General features: G+C 39.7%; 1 protein-coding gene across 3 annotated transcripts in view; it reads left to right on the top strand.

Moving 5' to 3' along the window:
• Positions 1-15,744, top strand: part of Egfr (epidermal growth factor receptor) — a 338,993-nt gene that overhangs the window by 96,146 nt on the left and 227,103 nt on the right. The window lies entirely within an intron of this gene.

Genomic DNA, 15,744 nt, shown 5'->3' with positions numbered 1-15,744 from the left:
TGATTTTTTTAGCGTAGCTAGGTGACGTTTTGTCATAAGAAATTTCCAAATTAGATGTAGCCGCTGCTTTCGTCAGAAGATCAGCTTTCTCGTTTCCAGATATTCCACAATGACCGTGAATCCAGTCAAAACAGATGTTCGGACTTTGTTGAGCTGTGGTTCTAATAGCTACAGCTATTGGATTCAGATTATATTTATTATTTATCGCATTCAGTGCAGCTTACGAATTACTTAACAACCGAGATTTCTTATTGTTAGATGTGCACCATTCGATCGCAGACTTAATCACCCACAGTTCAGCCTGGAAAATAGAGCACGTGGAAGAGAGTTTGTACTGGTATGAGAACACCTCAGAATCGTTTCCTTTGTTGATTTGCAGTGGACATCAGCACATTGTAGACTATACCAATAAAGGTCAGCTGACTTAGAAAAATAAATGTAAAGGAATTTATAACAAGAAAAAGTAATATAGTCATAGGCGAGGCAAGTCATGTTTGCATTCTGGATGAAGAGGCGAATAAAGTGAGAAAGAGTGTAGCAAAAAAAAAAAGTCCGAGGGAAACAGATAGTATAATTTCAACAATTTACACCGACGTGTCAGGCCAGCTCTTCAAGCGAGGCTGTGAGGAGTACTGTACGTGTCTATTAATACCGGAATAGCCTATATGAAAATTGAGACTCCATGCTAGTGTCACTTCGTGCAAATGTCACCGTCCTACTTCAGACTCACCAAGTGAGGTTTTTTTTTTTTTTTCCCTCCTTAAGCCTGTTGAACACGATCAAAATTTTGTCAAATTCAAGACTTCACAAGAATTTTCAATACTTCACAAGTTTAACTGTCAAATCACTTGTCAAATCTTCTGAAGTCTTCAAAAGTCTTCAAAGTGAATTGGAACATGTTCTAATCGAACAAAGAATTGCCAAGTCCTTGACAGAACTGACCAATAGAATTCGAGTATTAACTATGCGGGCTACGGGGACGGGAATCAAAACCACATAGATGGCTTTTTCAAGACCGAGGGATATTGTATGTGTATTAATTACTAGGTATGAGGTACATCCCTGTCTATAGTACAGTGGACTCAGTAGAGTGCCAAAATAAAATTAATTAAACGGCAGCGTACGAGGAGATTGCAGGATAAATATCTCAGGAAAGTGGACAGCTTTAATGTTTATTACCGTACGGCAACCTATAAGTAAACACTGCCAGTAATGATCGATTACCGGGCGAGTTGGCCGTGCGGTTAGAGGCGCCCAGCTGTGAGCTCGCATCCGGGAGTTAGTGGGTTCGAACCGCACTGTCGGCAGTCCTGAAGATGGTTTTCCGTGTTTTGCCATTTTCACACCAGGTAAATACTGGGGCTGCACCTCCTCTATTCGCCTCTCAAAACTTCACTGCCGAAGCCAGTTTATACCTACGACTTCGTCCGTCGACTTTATTCCTAACTTAGCTTTTATCCCTCTTGTTATTGTTGTCACCCATTTGTACCAGCTATCATTCTTCCTACTGTACCGAACGAGTTGGCCTTGTGATTAGGGGTGCGCAGCTGAGATCTTTCATTCGGGAGATAGTGGGTTCGAACTTCACTAAACGTGGTTTCCCGTGGTTTCCCATTTTCACACCAGGCAGACACTGGAGCTTTACTTTAATTAAGGCCACAACCGCTTCCCTCCCACTCCTAGCCCTTTCCTGTCTCGTCGTCTCCATAAAACCTACCTTTGTTGATCGACGTAAAGACAATCGTATTTAAAGAAATTCCTACTTTAATGACTGTTACTTCCAACTTATGAGTAAGATGGCCCGAGTGCACCCAGATTCCACTCCCTTAGATTAAACTCTGTCTGAAAAATGTCTGTGAGCTGACTTCTTTCTTGCAGAATACTGTTGATCGCAACTGCAAGCTCACTGCATTAGCTTTTAGGCACCGTGATTCAGTTTCACTGAGTATACTATCATCTTGGGAGAATACCCATACTAAATCTTTATTAATGTGACTTGTGTGTCACTGGAAGTAATTTTAAGATAATTCTAGCTAGTCTTATTTGTTAACGTCTAAATAAGAATTTTCATGAACATTGTAATAAATAAATAAGTAAATAAAAATAAATAAATAAAAGTACTAAATATTATCAACGTGTTCCAGTTTCGCATTCCGTATCTTTACGTTTCTCCCCTACTGACATCACTTGTCTTGGAAATGCTAATTTTCATATCTTACTCTTTCTAGTTCCAAAATATTAGACAGCAAGCTTTCAGTACAGTCTGTCCATTAAGACTGAGTCGTTGGCATAGGCCAAACTGCTTACTAAATTCCCAAGCAACTGAATCCCTCTGTGCAATTTTATATTTTTCAGTGGTAAGAAGTGTTATAGTATTTTCTGAGTTCCATTTCAGCCATAAATTAAAGTTAAGCTCGAAATGAATGTTTGTGGCAAGAGAAGAGAAAGACGACGATGATTAGACTCGGTATTTAATGATTTGATGAGAGATATGGGATTGAACGAGGCCACAGAGCTAGTTGTAAATAGAGGATTGTGGTGGCACTTGGTTCACAGAGTGTTGAAGATTGCAATCATGTACCAAATAGAGAATTTTAGTTTTTTATGTTGATAGTTACAAAACAGTTGACACTGGATTATTGTGTATTTACGAGAATTAAAAAAAACTACGATCTGTTCGTGTTGTAATAAGCATGCGTTTCATTTAACACCCGGAAAACATATCACAGAGGCTTCCTGACTGAACGCTCAGAGGCATATCGTCGTTGCCGGGACAAAACCTCCTATGTGATAATATTTTTGGAGACATACTGACCCGCAGCACATACATTGTGAAGAGCGAGAATGCCTTGACAATATTCACACAATATTGCTCCTTAGATGACAGAACCTTACCGGCCAAGTTCTAAGCTAAAATATTTCACATAGGAGATTTTGTCCCGGCAGCGACGATGTGTTAATCTACAATGGAGATGTTTTCTTCAATACGCTCATAAGTCTACCTACACTAGTGTTTTGCATTTAAGCATTCATAAATGTCGACCGAACGCGCTGTGATTGGATCGTGCGACCTTTAGTGTAGCAGAATAGAGCCTTACAGAGTACTCTTATGGGTGAACATCATTTTTCTTCTTCGTCATAGCTATTTCCCCAATTTATTGGGGTCATTATGTGTAGATTAAGCCCAATTTTACGGCCGGATGCTCTTTCTGATACCATCTTTATTTGGAGGTATATATTCAAATTGCACATTTCTGTGGTGGTTGGTAGTGTCTTATGTAAACTACGATAAGTGTATTAAAACGAACAAAAACAGTTAGTCTCCAATCCAGAGAAATGAACCATGCAGGCTACAATTGAAATCCCTGGCCCGGCAGGGAATCGAACTCGCGGCCCTCGGAACCGAAGGCCAAAAAGTTGGACATGAGACATTTCTTTCTATAGTAAACTTCCTACCGGTACAGTATGTTAATTTACTAGAGGGAAGTGTTTAAGGCCGAGGTATAGCCAGCGGTGCCGATGGCTGTTCTGGGCCCGTATTCCCATTTTCATCACGTTATAATTACGAATTAATGTGTTCCTTACCTTCTAATAGCAGCGGAACGCATTTTATGGTACCAAAATCAATTGTATTTTATGACCCGTTTTAAGAGCCACTTAAAGTAAGTAATGGTATTTATGGCTTCTTTGTCCTTTATTCGCTACTTTCGTTTGCTTTTTTATGTTCATCAGAACTCTGTAATTGAGGTGCCTTTCCCTCCCCTTTTCCTGATGGCTAGTTTGGCAAGGCTTTGAAAGGGGTTTGAAACCCTAATGAAAAGCAAGAACAAGTTGCCCATTTGAGTGCTGAGATGAGCAGGTAGAAAATGGTAGGATGCAGCTCAGGTAGAAAGACACCTTCATTTTTCACTTTGCCTTTTTCTTAAATTCTTTTTCGAATGATAAGGATAGCTTTAGCATGTCATCTCGGTGAGCAGTTTTGTTGTTAGTATTTGTGAGGTTGTTTACCACTAGTCACTGGTGTTGCACATTTCCTTCATTGGTAGGTTTTTGTTTACATCACCATCTTCTGAAAGTGATTAAGCTAGATATTATACAGAATGAAAGGGAATGTTGTAGCGCGATCATACGGGATAACGTAATTAAAAACTATTTTTATTGTGTGGACATACAACGTACCATCACAGTATCTATAGTGAAACACTACTTTTTTTGCCAGGTAATACAATATGTAAGAACTCGCTTCGCAGTACAGTGGCTTGCATTTGTATACTATGAACCACTCTAGTCGCAAGGGCAAGCGACCTGTTGCGACAACCACAGCACACCTGGACGAATGTCAGAGAAGTATAATGAATCACAACAAGCACATGAATTGGTGTTTCGTAACACTTTCTTTGTGCCGTAGACACAGGCAGTAGTGCCATGGTGGTTTGTCTGACGATTACCCATGCGGTGGGTACGTTTTGTATGCGTTTACAGACACTCGCCACGCTTGCGACGTAAAGCAAAACGGAAAATATTGACTTTTGTCCTTTTGGACAATAACAGGATTTCGACAGCTGTACCATACTGTGGCAAATACACTTCCTATACACCCTTCATATCCCCGTACACTTTGTATATGTTATGGGTGAAGCACGGAAATCAGGTCGACCGCGGTATACCCAAGGAAACCTAGTAGTACCCACAACCCTTGGGTATATATAGGGTATTATTCTGAGAAACGGCTTTGCCCGGTTTATGGGTATTCCATCCAACCCACTTTGTGTAAAGTGCTTGAATTGCTTTATCCAAATACGTTCTTAAAAATTTAAACTTGATTCTGATGGAGACTAAGGTTACAAAAGAATTAAAGGAAAATATGAAACAGAAGAGAAGAGTGCTAAGTCACATAAAGAAGTCGACGTACAACCGCAAAAAAGAGATATTACAGTTGAGAGATTAATGTGATTTTTAGAATATGATCATATTTTAAAATTAACTTTGAACGAACTCAAGAATGACAGTTAGGTCTATAAAACTAAATCACTTAAATAAATTACTTTCTTTTTTTCTTTAAACATAAACCTTCTGACACACATTGAGGTTATAAGAGAATTAGAGTAACATGTGATACAAACATGTAGAGGTCTAAGCTGTATTAAGCTAACAAACAACCAGAAACAAGAGAAATAGCAGTAAAGATACTGATCATGCCTTGTTTGTATTAAAAAATGCACTACTCTCCTTTACTTCTTCAGACAAGATAAGCTGGAATGACATTTTGAGGTAAAAAGTGTTCAAACACCTCGACACTTTCAGTGCTTTGTTTCACGTTTGATTTTACAGTCACTGTTTTATCCCTGTCTTTCTGCACTGATTGGGATACCTTGTTTTCTTCAGTAGATATTTCATTAAATTATATGAGTTTATTGTGACAAAGCAAAAACTGGTTCCTTGTAAAGAGTTCTTTTGGAGTACCTTTTACAATCCTGTATCTAGTTCAACAGCTGCCAAAGAATATTTCTTAAATCCCCTCCACCTCGATCAACATCTGAAATTTGAACGCCCGTACTATCTACTGGAGGGACATGAAAATTTGACACTGAATTCTTTGCTTTTAAGTTGTTTTTTCCGCTATACATCTATTTTGATCCTAAGAAGTAAACTATCATTATCCATGCTCGCATGAGTAGTTCGCACTTTACCCAGCTATAACACGCACTGAAACTGAAATGAAATAAATTTTCCGAATAATTTCAGCTTTACCCGGGTAAAGCGCGGATTATAAAGTCTCTTGGCTTTACCCTCTTTCCCTGCTTCGTTCCCAGTAATGTGTCACAACAGCAGATAAAGAGTGTTATTCACCGAGCTCGATAGCTGCAGTCGCTTAAGTGCGGCCAGTGTCCAGTATACGGGAGATAGTAGGTTCGAACCCCACTGTCGGCAGCCCTGAAGATGGTTTTCCGTGGTTTCCCATTTTCACTCCAGGCAAATGCTGGGGCTGTACCTTAATTAAGGCCACGGCCGCTTCCTTTCTACTCCCAGCCCTTTCCTGTTCCATCGTCGCCATAAGACCTATCTGTGTCGGTGCGACGTAAAGCAACTAGCAAAAAAAGAAAAAAAAAGAAAAAGAGTGTTATTCAGAAAACTGTCGAGAAAAATGTAGTGATAGGCCAACGCAGAAACTGTTATAACTTATTTTATTTGCTCGTATCATGAAAAAATGCTGAAATGCTGTAATATACCGTGCATATACAGGACAGTGATTGTCGAGTGGCATCCATTGACTTCTCGTCAAAGTGACTGGGTTCGAATCCCGGCTAGTGCATTTGGAATTTTTGAGATGAAAATTTAACATTCTTGTGGGTCGAATTTCGTGTAAAAGTGGAGGTCCCGTGGTTACGATCACGATATTAGAATATTTTACTTTATATTACATACATGTTGGATTTCTTGGCTGGATGGTCAGAGTTGTCTTCGGTTCAGAGGGTCCCGGGTTCGATTTTCGGTTGGTTCGGGGATTGTAATCGTGTTTGATTAATTCTCTTGGCTCGGTGACTTAGAGCTTATGTTTATCGCAATATTCTCCTCTTCATATTCAAACAAAACCACACTATCAACCATTATAGAAACACGCAATAGTGCAGATATCGTTGCCTTCTAGAAGAGTACCCGGTCGTAAAAGAGGGCCACATTCACATGTGCGACACAGTTCGCATTCGTACGAAAAGAGGTTGAAGAAAAAGAAGTGTCTTCATACTGGAAGCCCCTCTGTTTTGAGAGCAGATTAACACCAGTTCTTAAACGGTAAAGCAATCACCGTACACCCTAGATTTCTTAGTGGCCAGCAGGAAGATGTTCACACTATTCCATTCACTGTATGATTTCATTTTCAAAGGAATTTACTTCTGAATTATAGAGGGAACTTTTCCTGGATTTCAGTCTTGTGTGGGACAGTTGATAACCAAACAGTGAGTGTATGATCTTCGTTGTTATTCTTAAGCCATTAGGAACAATAACATGAACCTTTTACTATATCACTCTATAAAGATAAAATGTGCATTTTGTACGAATTTTTGTCATCTTAAGTGATGGTTTTTTGCAGCGAATCTGTTGTTTTGGGCTTCAGTAAATTATTTTTTTTGCTAGGGGCTTTACGTCGCACCGACACAGATAGGTCTTTTGGCGACGATGGGATAGGAAAGGCCTAGGAGTTGGAAGGAAGCGGCCGTGGCCTTAATTAATGTACAGACCCAGCATTTGCCTGGTGTGAAAATGGGAAACCACGGAAAACCATTTTCAGGGCTGCTGATAGTGGGATTTGAACCTACTATCTCCCGGATGCAAGCTTACAGCCGCGCTCCTCTACGCGGACGGCCAACTCGCCCGGTCAGTAAATTAATAGTTTATTACTAGTTTTCACTTTTTCAGCTGATAACAGAGAATGCCATCCACATTTAAGTGAAAATGTGAGCATGCACTGTAGATACTTGTAATGTTCTGCTTGATGAAAGTATAAATCGTCCTACGACAGTACCCTCGAGATTGAGGATTCTGTCATTTAACGCGATGTCCAATCACAGCTCGGTAGTTAAAATAGTTCTCGCCACAGGCGCCTAGGCTTGGCTGCAGTCGATTTGGTAGTGTAATTTTCTCGTGTTGCCTTTTGTATGAAATTTTGTAAATCACTGAACATAAAATTATAATTTTAAATATGTGAATCGCAAACATAAAGTTCGTAATTTCCTGCATAAAAGGCAGCCCGCTTCCAAGTTCATGTTGTGTAAACTGAACGTAATCCACATGTCCTTTGCATATGAATGAAAGATAATTCGTGTGTCTTAATGTTTGTTGCTGGTTTCTAACAAGTAATTACTTTTGCATTACTCCAATGTCTAATGTCTTCAGTATGTTAACTGTTTTTACTTTCCTTCATCTACTCTTTTCGGCCAACCACGTGATGTAGGTGTAGCGCGTCTGTCTGATACCCAGAGTCTCCGAGGTCGATTCCCGGCTAGTGTATTTTAATTCTGGACTGACTTGTGAGGACTGGAGCGGGTTAGCTCAAAAACTCCCCGATATGAGGGGCAGTGGACACAGTCGCGAAAGTCAGGCAGTATAGCTGAGGATATCGTTACGCTGACCATATGGCACCCCAATACCTGCACGATACCATGCTGGGTAGCCGTAGTCTTGGCAGGTGAAGATTCTCAATAGACTGTATGAGCCACGGATTTGTTTGATTTTAGTTCTACTTACGGCATTTTTATTATTTAGTTTTGTTTGCAATTTGCTTTACGTCGCACCGACACAGATAGGTCTTATGGCGGCGAAGGCATCGGAAAGGGCTAGGAGTGGAAAGGAAACAGCCGTGATCTTAATTAAGGCACAGCCCCAGCATTTGCCTGACATGAAAATGGGAAACCACGGAAAACTAGCTTCAATGGGATTCGAACCCGCTATCTCCCGATTGCAAGCTCACAGCCGAGCGACCTTAACCGCACGGCCACTTGCTCGGTACTTACGGCATTAAAGATTCAATTTCTTTGTATGAAATTGGCGTGTATTTTTGGACTCTTAAAAATATTTTAGGCGATCTTTCAGTTGCTGTTGAACTCGAGAGAAAGTAAAAGAAAATAAACGAACTAAACTAGAATTATTGTCGTTAATGTAAGCTTGCGATCATTAACTGACAGATTGTGTCGGTCAGATAGTTTGGCACTCACATTCTGCGCTCAAATGAGTTATATGGGATCGAGTCTGGTCATTGGCACATGGTTAAATGAGGGCTAGAAGGCTCTACTTAGAGCTGTTTACACGTTAAAGAACTCTATTTCGGGGCAAAATTCCGGCACCTCTGCATCTCTGCTCCGAAAATCGTAAAGGATAGTGGGTTGTAAAACCAAAAGTATTATTATCTGTTCGAAATTACTGTCGTCAAGTCCAAAACATCTACATGTTTTCACGGTGAAAGTTGCACCATGTGATACGAAGAGTAAGCTTATCGTCTCCCAGTTGTCAATGTTATCTTATCCTTCGAATATTTAGAGCGAAGAGTAAGCTTATCTTCTCCCAGTTGTCAATGTTATCTTATCCTTCGGATATTTAGAGCGAAGAGTAAGCTTATCGTCTCCCAGTTGTCAATGTTATCTTATCCTTCGGATATTTAGAGCGAAGAGTAAGCTTATCGTCTCCCAGTTGTCAATGTTATCTTATCCTTCAGATATTTAGAGCAGAAACTGTAGTCATTTATTTCTCTATGTGTACTTATTTCTCTTAGCTGAAACTTACGCGTCTTTGTGTAAGAAAAAATATTGATAGAGATTAATGTTTTATTCTAAAATAACTTCGATCCAAGCGGAAACAGGTCAGAAGTTCGTACCTTGAAAAAACAATTCCCTTCAAGCACACACCCCTAGACTAACGCAGAAATTATGACAACGCGAAGATCTTTCGAATATCATGTTCGATAATTATGACACGTTTCGGCAGGTCTACTATATACTTAACTGCGCTTCTCCTAGCCCCATCTGGCGTGCGTGAAGACGGGCGCCTCGCACTCCTGTCATTATCGCACCCTATCTGTCTGGGAGAGTGGGGGCAAACTGACCTTGACTGGGTGATGCTGCGGTCCATTGTCTGCCGGCCAACTACAGCAACAACCAGAAATGCGAGGCCCGGCATGAGTTTCTCGGAAAAATTTCACTGAGCAGTTTGCACATTACTCAAACGATAAAACATTGAAGGAGTAATAAGAAAAATGCATGCATTTCCCCAACTATATGTAAATTCACCCTCTCCAACAGCCACCCTGACGGCAGATAATCACGTCGTTATGCGCCTTAAAAGGTCAGTCGCCGTAAGGGTACACAACACACTCACTTCATATGTCCAAGGCTCTTAGGATTGAAGTCCAGTGGAGCATATTAGCATTTAAGGATATTAAAGAAGGTATTTAAGATACGTTAAGCGACACTTTAAAAACAAATTTCTGAACTGTGGCATCTACTGTACCTAGGTATTTTAAGACCCTCCTTAAGTTCTTCTTCTTCTTCTTCTTCTTCTTCTTCTTCTTCTTCTTCTTCTTCTTCTTCTTATTATTATTATTATTATTATTATTATTATTATTACCAAGACAGCAACGAACCGTTTACGACATCAAACAAAATAACCATTCTGGTGTAACTGGTGGAACCTGCCATGTTGATTCTCAGTTTAAAACATATCTCTTTCTAGTAATTATCCACTCTTAAACTTTCTTCACCGATTGCCGGGTGTTTCTTTTGGTCGCTGGAGCAACTCTGGCTCATTTTGGGTTTTACCCAGGTGTGAAAGTCCGGATACTCATTCTGATACTGCATGATGTTTCTAGTAAATATTCCAATGATGTTCGAGTAGGATTTGAACCTCTATCGTCTGGGTGAAAAGGCAGCAACTAAGCCAATGTGTTATTGACACATCGTAGTAATCATGCACTTCGGTCTCTTTACAGTGTTCCATGTATAATACCGGGGCGAGGACTTTTGCGTCTCCATTTTTATCATTATTATTATCATCGGTTGTTCACCATTTGGCCAGCTGATAGTGATTGGAGCTATTTTTTCTCGCCTTGAGGCCTGTCATGGCGTTACTACAAGGTGGGAAGGCCATGGAAGAAGGGTAGTAGTGATGGGAGATAAAGTTAGAAGAACTTTATTGTCTACTTGCAGAGGGTGGATTCTGCATCGGGTTATATATTGTGAAATTGGCGTCTTGTAGGAACTGGATCTGTGCTCTGTAAATTTTGCTATCGTGGTCTTGAAGAAGAACGTTGCCAATTTGTGGGGAATGGGACATGTAGCGACCGGAACTGTTTGGAAAACTTTGTTGTTGCTCATACCTGGAAGAAGAAAATGTAATGTGTTTAAGATAAGCGTAAATGTTATTGCCATGTTGACAAAATTTCGAGTTAGTCACTCCAATGCGGTGTGGATGGTGAGGGTAGCATTCATGACCAAGCCCTAATGGTTGTTAGTTTGTCTCCTTGAGATGATGTACTACCAGAACCCGTTTTTTTTCTGTATTGTTGATTGTAGTGTTGCGTTTTGTGTGCCTTTGTCCGTTCATCTTTCCACTGGGCATAGGTTCTTCTTTTAACTAGCGGGATGAAGTCGGTATATGGAAGTTGCATTCCTCGAAACACGGCACTGATAATACTTCCTTTTGCGACATGATCCACAATTTAATTGTGCCTTATGTTTTGACTTGATGAATCTCTTGATGTAGGTCATAAATTTGCGCCTCCAGGATGACCGGCAGTGGAATTTTAGAAGGCGTATTTTATCGTTCCTTTGAACATTTTATGAGTATCACGTACTGGCCACACGTGATAGTTCCAGACCTCCAGTCCTAAAGACAGTGTATTGTAATAGGACTTCCCCTCCCTACTACCCTGGCGACCTGTCTGTCCTCTATCTCGGATGAGTCACAATGGGAGTAACAAATTTCACCTCGCCCCTAGGCGACATAAGTTTATGTTGTTATGTCCTTACGTAGTCAGCGACAGTAATTTTTTAAGTGCGACTGTGGCCTGGCAGAAAGGAACCTAATTGTGAAAATATACTTTGCAGCGATTAACGTAGTTTATGTTGTAACTAATTAAAATCCTAACCAGAATAAAGAATCATTCTTGAAAATCACTGAAATTTTAACGCGTGAGTTTAGGAAAAAACAGCTGTCAGTTTTCATAACATTTTTAACTTCTTCCTAGCCTTTTCACCAATTTATTGAAGCTGGCACTTAATGTAGATTGATCTAGTTTTACTGCCGGATGCCGTTTCGGGTTTCAGTTCCATGTGGAAGAATGTAGGCCTATTGCGTGTGTCTGAGGTTGTTATTAGTGTGATGTTTTGCATATAAATGAAGAAATGTGCATTAACACGAATACTAGCATTCAATGCATTGACTATTAAGCCATACTAAATTTTTAACTCAAGTATATGTTATGTGTTCAATAATAATAATAATAATAATAATAATAATAATAATAATAATAATAATAATAATAAAAAATAAATAAATAACCTGTCCCATATACGGCTTGCCAAGACGTCTAATATCCTGCAGATATTTGAGTGCCTTTTAGTCATTGTAATGGCACCCTGAGGCATGGGTCGAGTGAGAAACTGGGAAACCACGGAAAGATATTTTAATAGTTGTCAATGATGGGGCTCGAACCTACTGTCTTCCGAATAAGAAATTTCATCTACATGACTCGTACCGCGTAACCAACTTAATCTGTTCTTATAGGCATGGGAAAGTGACATTGAAGATAGGAAGTCTTAAGAAGGTTGTACTACAGCCATTAAAGTTCCAATTTAAATTAGCCAAAAATAACTCTAGTCAGTAAAATATGAATATTTAAATATATACATCAGTTATATAAGTACTGTAATTGATCATGTCCTAATAGTGAGCTAAAACTTCTCTCTCTCTCTCTACTTTCAGGTAAAAGCCTTCACCTCCTATTAATAAGGATTGGCTTTTATGATGAGGGACTACGCTGCACATCGAGTGAGGTTATAGGTATGTACCTGTACTAACAGTTTCTTATCTTCAAAAATCTTACCGGTATTTCAGTTGCAAGGAATTGTACTGATTTCACTACTGTTGCTACTGTGTTTACTGTTCAGTGAGCAATGAACACGGAATGATTCCTCGTAACGTTTTTTCCGGGAAAAATTTTTTTCCACCACCATTTTCATTTTAACTAAATACTTCTTTCCTGCACTCTTCTATTATACATGCATCCATTTGTTTTAGAGCTGTTCATACTTATTACTTTCACTTTTCATGCTATTTTTAGTTGTTTTGTTTGTAGTAGAATGTGGTCAGTTTGTGCTCGGTAGATTATGAAAAGAGATCTTGTTTTGAGATTGTAAGTTTGTGAGACGTGTCTACCTGAAGGACAATGGTTACGCGCATTCGTAAGGACTCCAGGTAGAGCAAACTAAAGAGGTTCGTTTTGGCTTTCAAAAGCTAGTTGTACCTACCTACCTGCACTTTTATATTCCTTTGTTTGTTCAGGAGTAAATCACAAAAGAAAGGTTCTTCATCTACGACCTAGAGTGCTTGGTTTGCAGTACTATCCTTCATCAGTTACATTTGCCTAACAATATGTTTATAATGTTGTGCTTTTAAATGTATGAAATACACTAAGCTACTATCTACTATGTACAGATGATGTTGCATACATTTGATTGAGCGTAAGTCTTCTTGGCTAAGGTGTTTACAGTATTTGCTTCCCCTTATTGAAATGATTGCTACAGGAAAGGTGAAATCTCACGGACTATTCTCACATGCTAACAACTTTTATTTGTTGGATAGCGACCACAGAATCCTGAGCTGAATCTTGCATATGCTTGTCCGGGCCATGTAGCTCTTATCGTCTTTCGTATGCGAGTCTTGTTCCCTTAGGGTCACGTCTCCCGTGGACTTGTGACAAGGCAAGCTTGTAGTTTTACGTGACTGCTTGTATCGTGATCATAACCTGAGACCTCTGGTTTGAGGTGGAATCCGAACCACAGTGACGTGCAATATCATGCATTAGTGAACTCCCATTGGCGCTCTCCCTGGCTCAGCTATCACTCCCCATGGATGTGTAACGATTGGAATGTCTAGTTTCTTCAGATCGTATGGCAATTCCAGTAAGTTACCATATAGCCTGAATAATAATAATAATAATAATAATAATAATAATAATAATAATAATAATAATAATAATAATAATAATAATAAGTAAACTCGTGTGAGGTGGTACAGCTCTTTTCAGGTACATCCCTAATCGAGATGAGCTGCGTTTACTAATCGCATTCTAACCCTCCCGCCTTTCTTAAATCTCTGGCAATACCGGAAATCGAACCTAGGCCTTCGAGAACGGCAGCTATAGTGCTAACCGTTACAGTATGGAGGCGGCAATAATAATAATAATAATAATAATAATAATAATAATAATAATAATAATAATAATAATTCCTGTGGCTATTGTTAACTAGTGGCGTGGGTGGCGTCTGCTGCGTGTGGGAAACTGTTTATTAATGTGGAAGAGGGTAGTGGTGTCTGTGGTGTTTGAGGTGCAGTAATGCTGGGGACATTACAAACACCAAGTCCCTGAAACAGGGAAATTAACCATTTAGAATTGAAATCCCTCGACTCGGCCGGGAATTGAACCCGAGACCCCGAGAGCCTAAAGGGCCCTTTACACGTTCAGACTTGCCTGCACAGACCACGTTTGCAACGACCGTCTGCACATCTGGTCTGCACTGTTCACGCTGCGTTTACACGTTCCGACCATTAGTACAGCTTTCGCACAGTCCCGTATTTCTAACAGAGACGAGCGCAGGTAGTATTTCCTGACCATGGCCACATTAAGTCAATTAACTTACAAAGTGGTACTTCTGTCTAGTGTTGTTATTTCGGAAGTTAAAAGGAGGAAGAAATCACAACGTAGAAGGTGGACAAAAGACTGGCTTCTACAACACGTTTCGCTTTCGCAACTTGATCTTTTGAAGGAGTTAAAATTGGAAAAAGATGACTGGTTTAACTATTTGAGAATGGACGAAGAGAAATTCTTAGTGCTGTTGCAGTATGTCACACCGTATATAAGGAGAGAAGATAGTGTAATGAGAGAATCGATAAGCACTTCAGAAAGACTTGTAGTAACATTGAGGTTTCTGGCAACGGGAAAAAGCTATGCGGACCTTAAATTATCTGCTATAGTGTCTCCTTCATCTTTAAGCCACGTCATTCCGGAAACATGCCGTGCTATATATGACGTTCTAAGAGAGGAATATTTAAAGGTGAGAATTCAAAGGCATTATTTTGCTTAGATAAAATAGATTGCGTGTTCCTTCCTCAGCTGCTGGAGTTCCGTAGCTGTAAGTTGAGTGCATCCATTCATTCATCAATAATAAGGGCTCTCTTTTCATCTGGTGGTTATCCGTGACAGGGAGAGAACAGTAGCGGTATTTATTGGGTCATGCAAATATGCATGAATACAATTCAATCGTGCAGTCATTCATTCATTTATCTATTCATGCAGTCTTTCACAATGTGTGTTGTGCTTGTAGTATAACTGGATCAAGTACAGAATTGTGACATGAAGCACTAACTGAACTCACGAAGTGTTAAGATAGGCCTGCATGTTGTCCTAGATCATATAACACTGTTAACATCTAGGACAAAATGAATGAATGAATGAATCAATCAATCAATGAATGAATGAATTAATTAAAATACAATTTCAAGATTGAGTGTAACTAGTTAGTAGGCTTAATTTTAATGTTTAATATCGTGATAGATGGATAAGTTGTGATAAGGAAATGTTAGTTTAGAAATTAATACATCATATGCCGCGTTTTCTTCATTGCGGACACTGTATTCTTTGCTCTTGATCTTCCAAACACTTGGCAATGATTTATAGAGTTCTATGAATTCAATCATAAATGTACGTGTACAATTACGCGAATCTTGAGTAAACTCACTCATAGCTGTTCCTGTATTGAGAGCAAACACTACGCTACAGTACAACACTACATACACGCTCCCAGACGAAGGACTGTGCTATCTGTCTGCAGCGTTGTCTGCGTAAGCTTTACACGCTCAGACTTGTCTGCGCGTGGTCTGTGTTAATTCAAACTCCGCCAGACTTTGCACAGGCCGAACACAGACCGCAGTACAGACCAAAATTACAGTCGGCGATTCATTTACACGCAACGACTT

The sequence above is a fragment of the Anabrus simplex genome, chromosome 5 (genome assembly GCF_040414725.1).
Source record: "Anabrus simplex isolate iqAnaSimp1 chromosome 5, ASM4041472v1, whole genome shotgun sequence".
In the NCBI taxonomy this organism is placed as follows: Eukaryota; Metazoa; Arthropoda; class Insecta; order Orthoptera; family Tettigoniidae; genus Anabrus; species Anabrus simplex.
The sequence above is the reverse complement of the archived record's forward strand: the minus strand, read 5'-3'. Positions and strand labels throughout refer to the sequence as shown.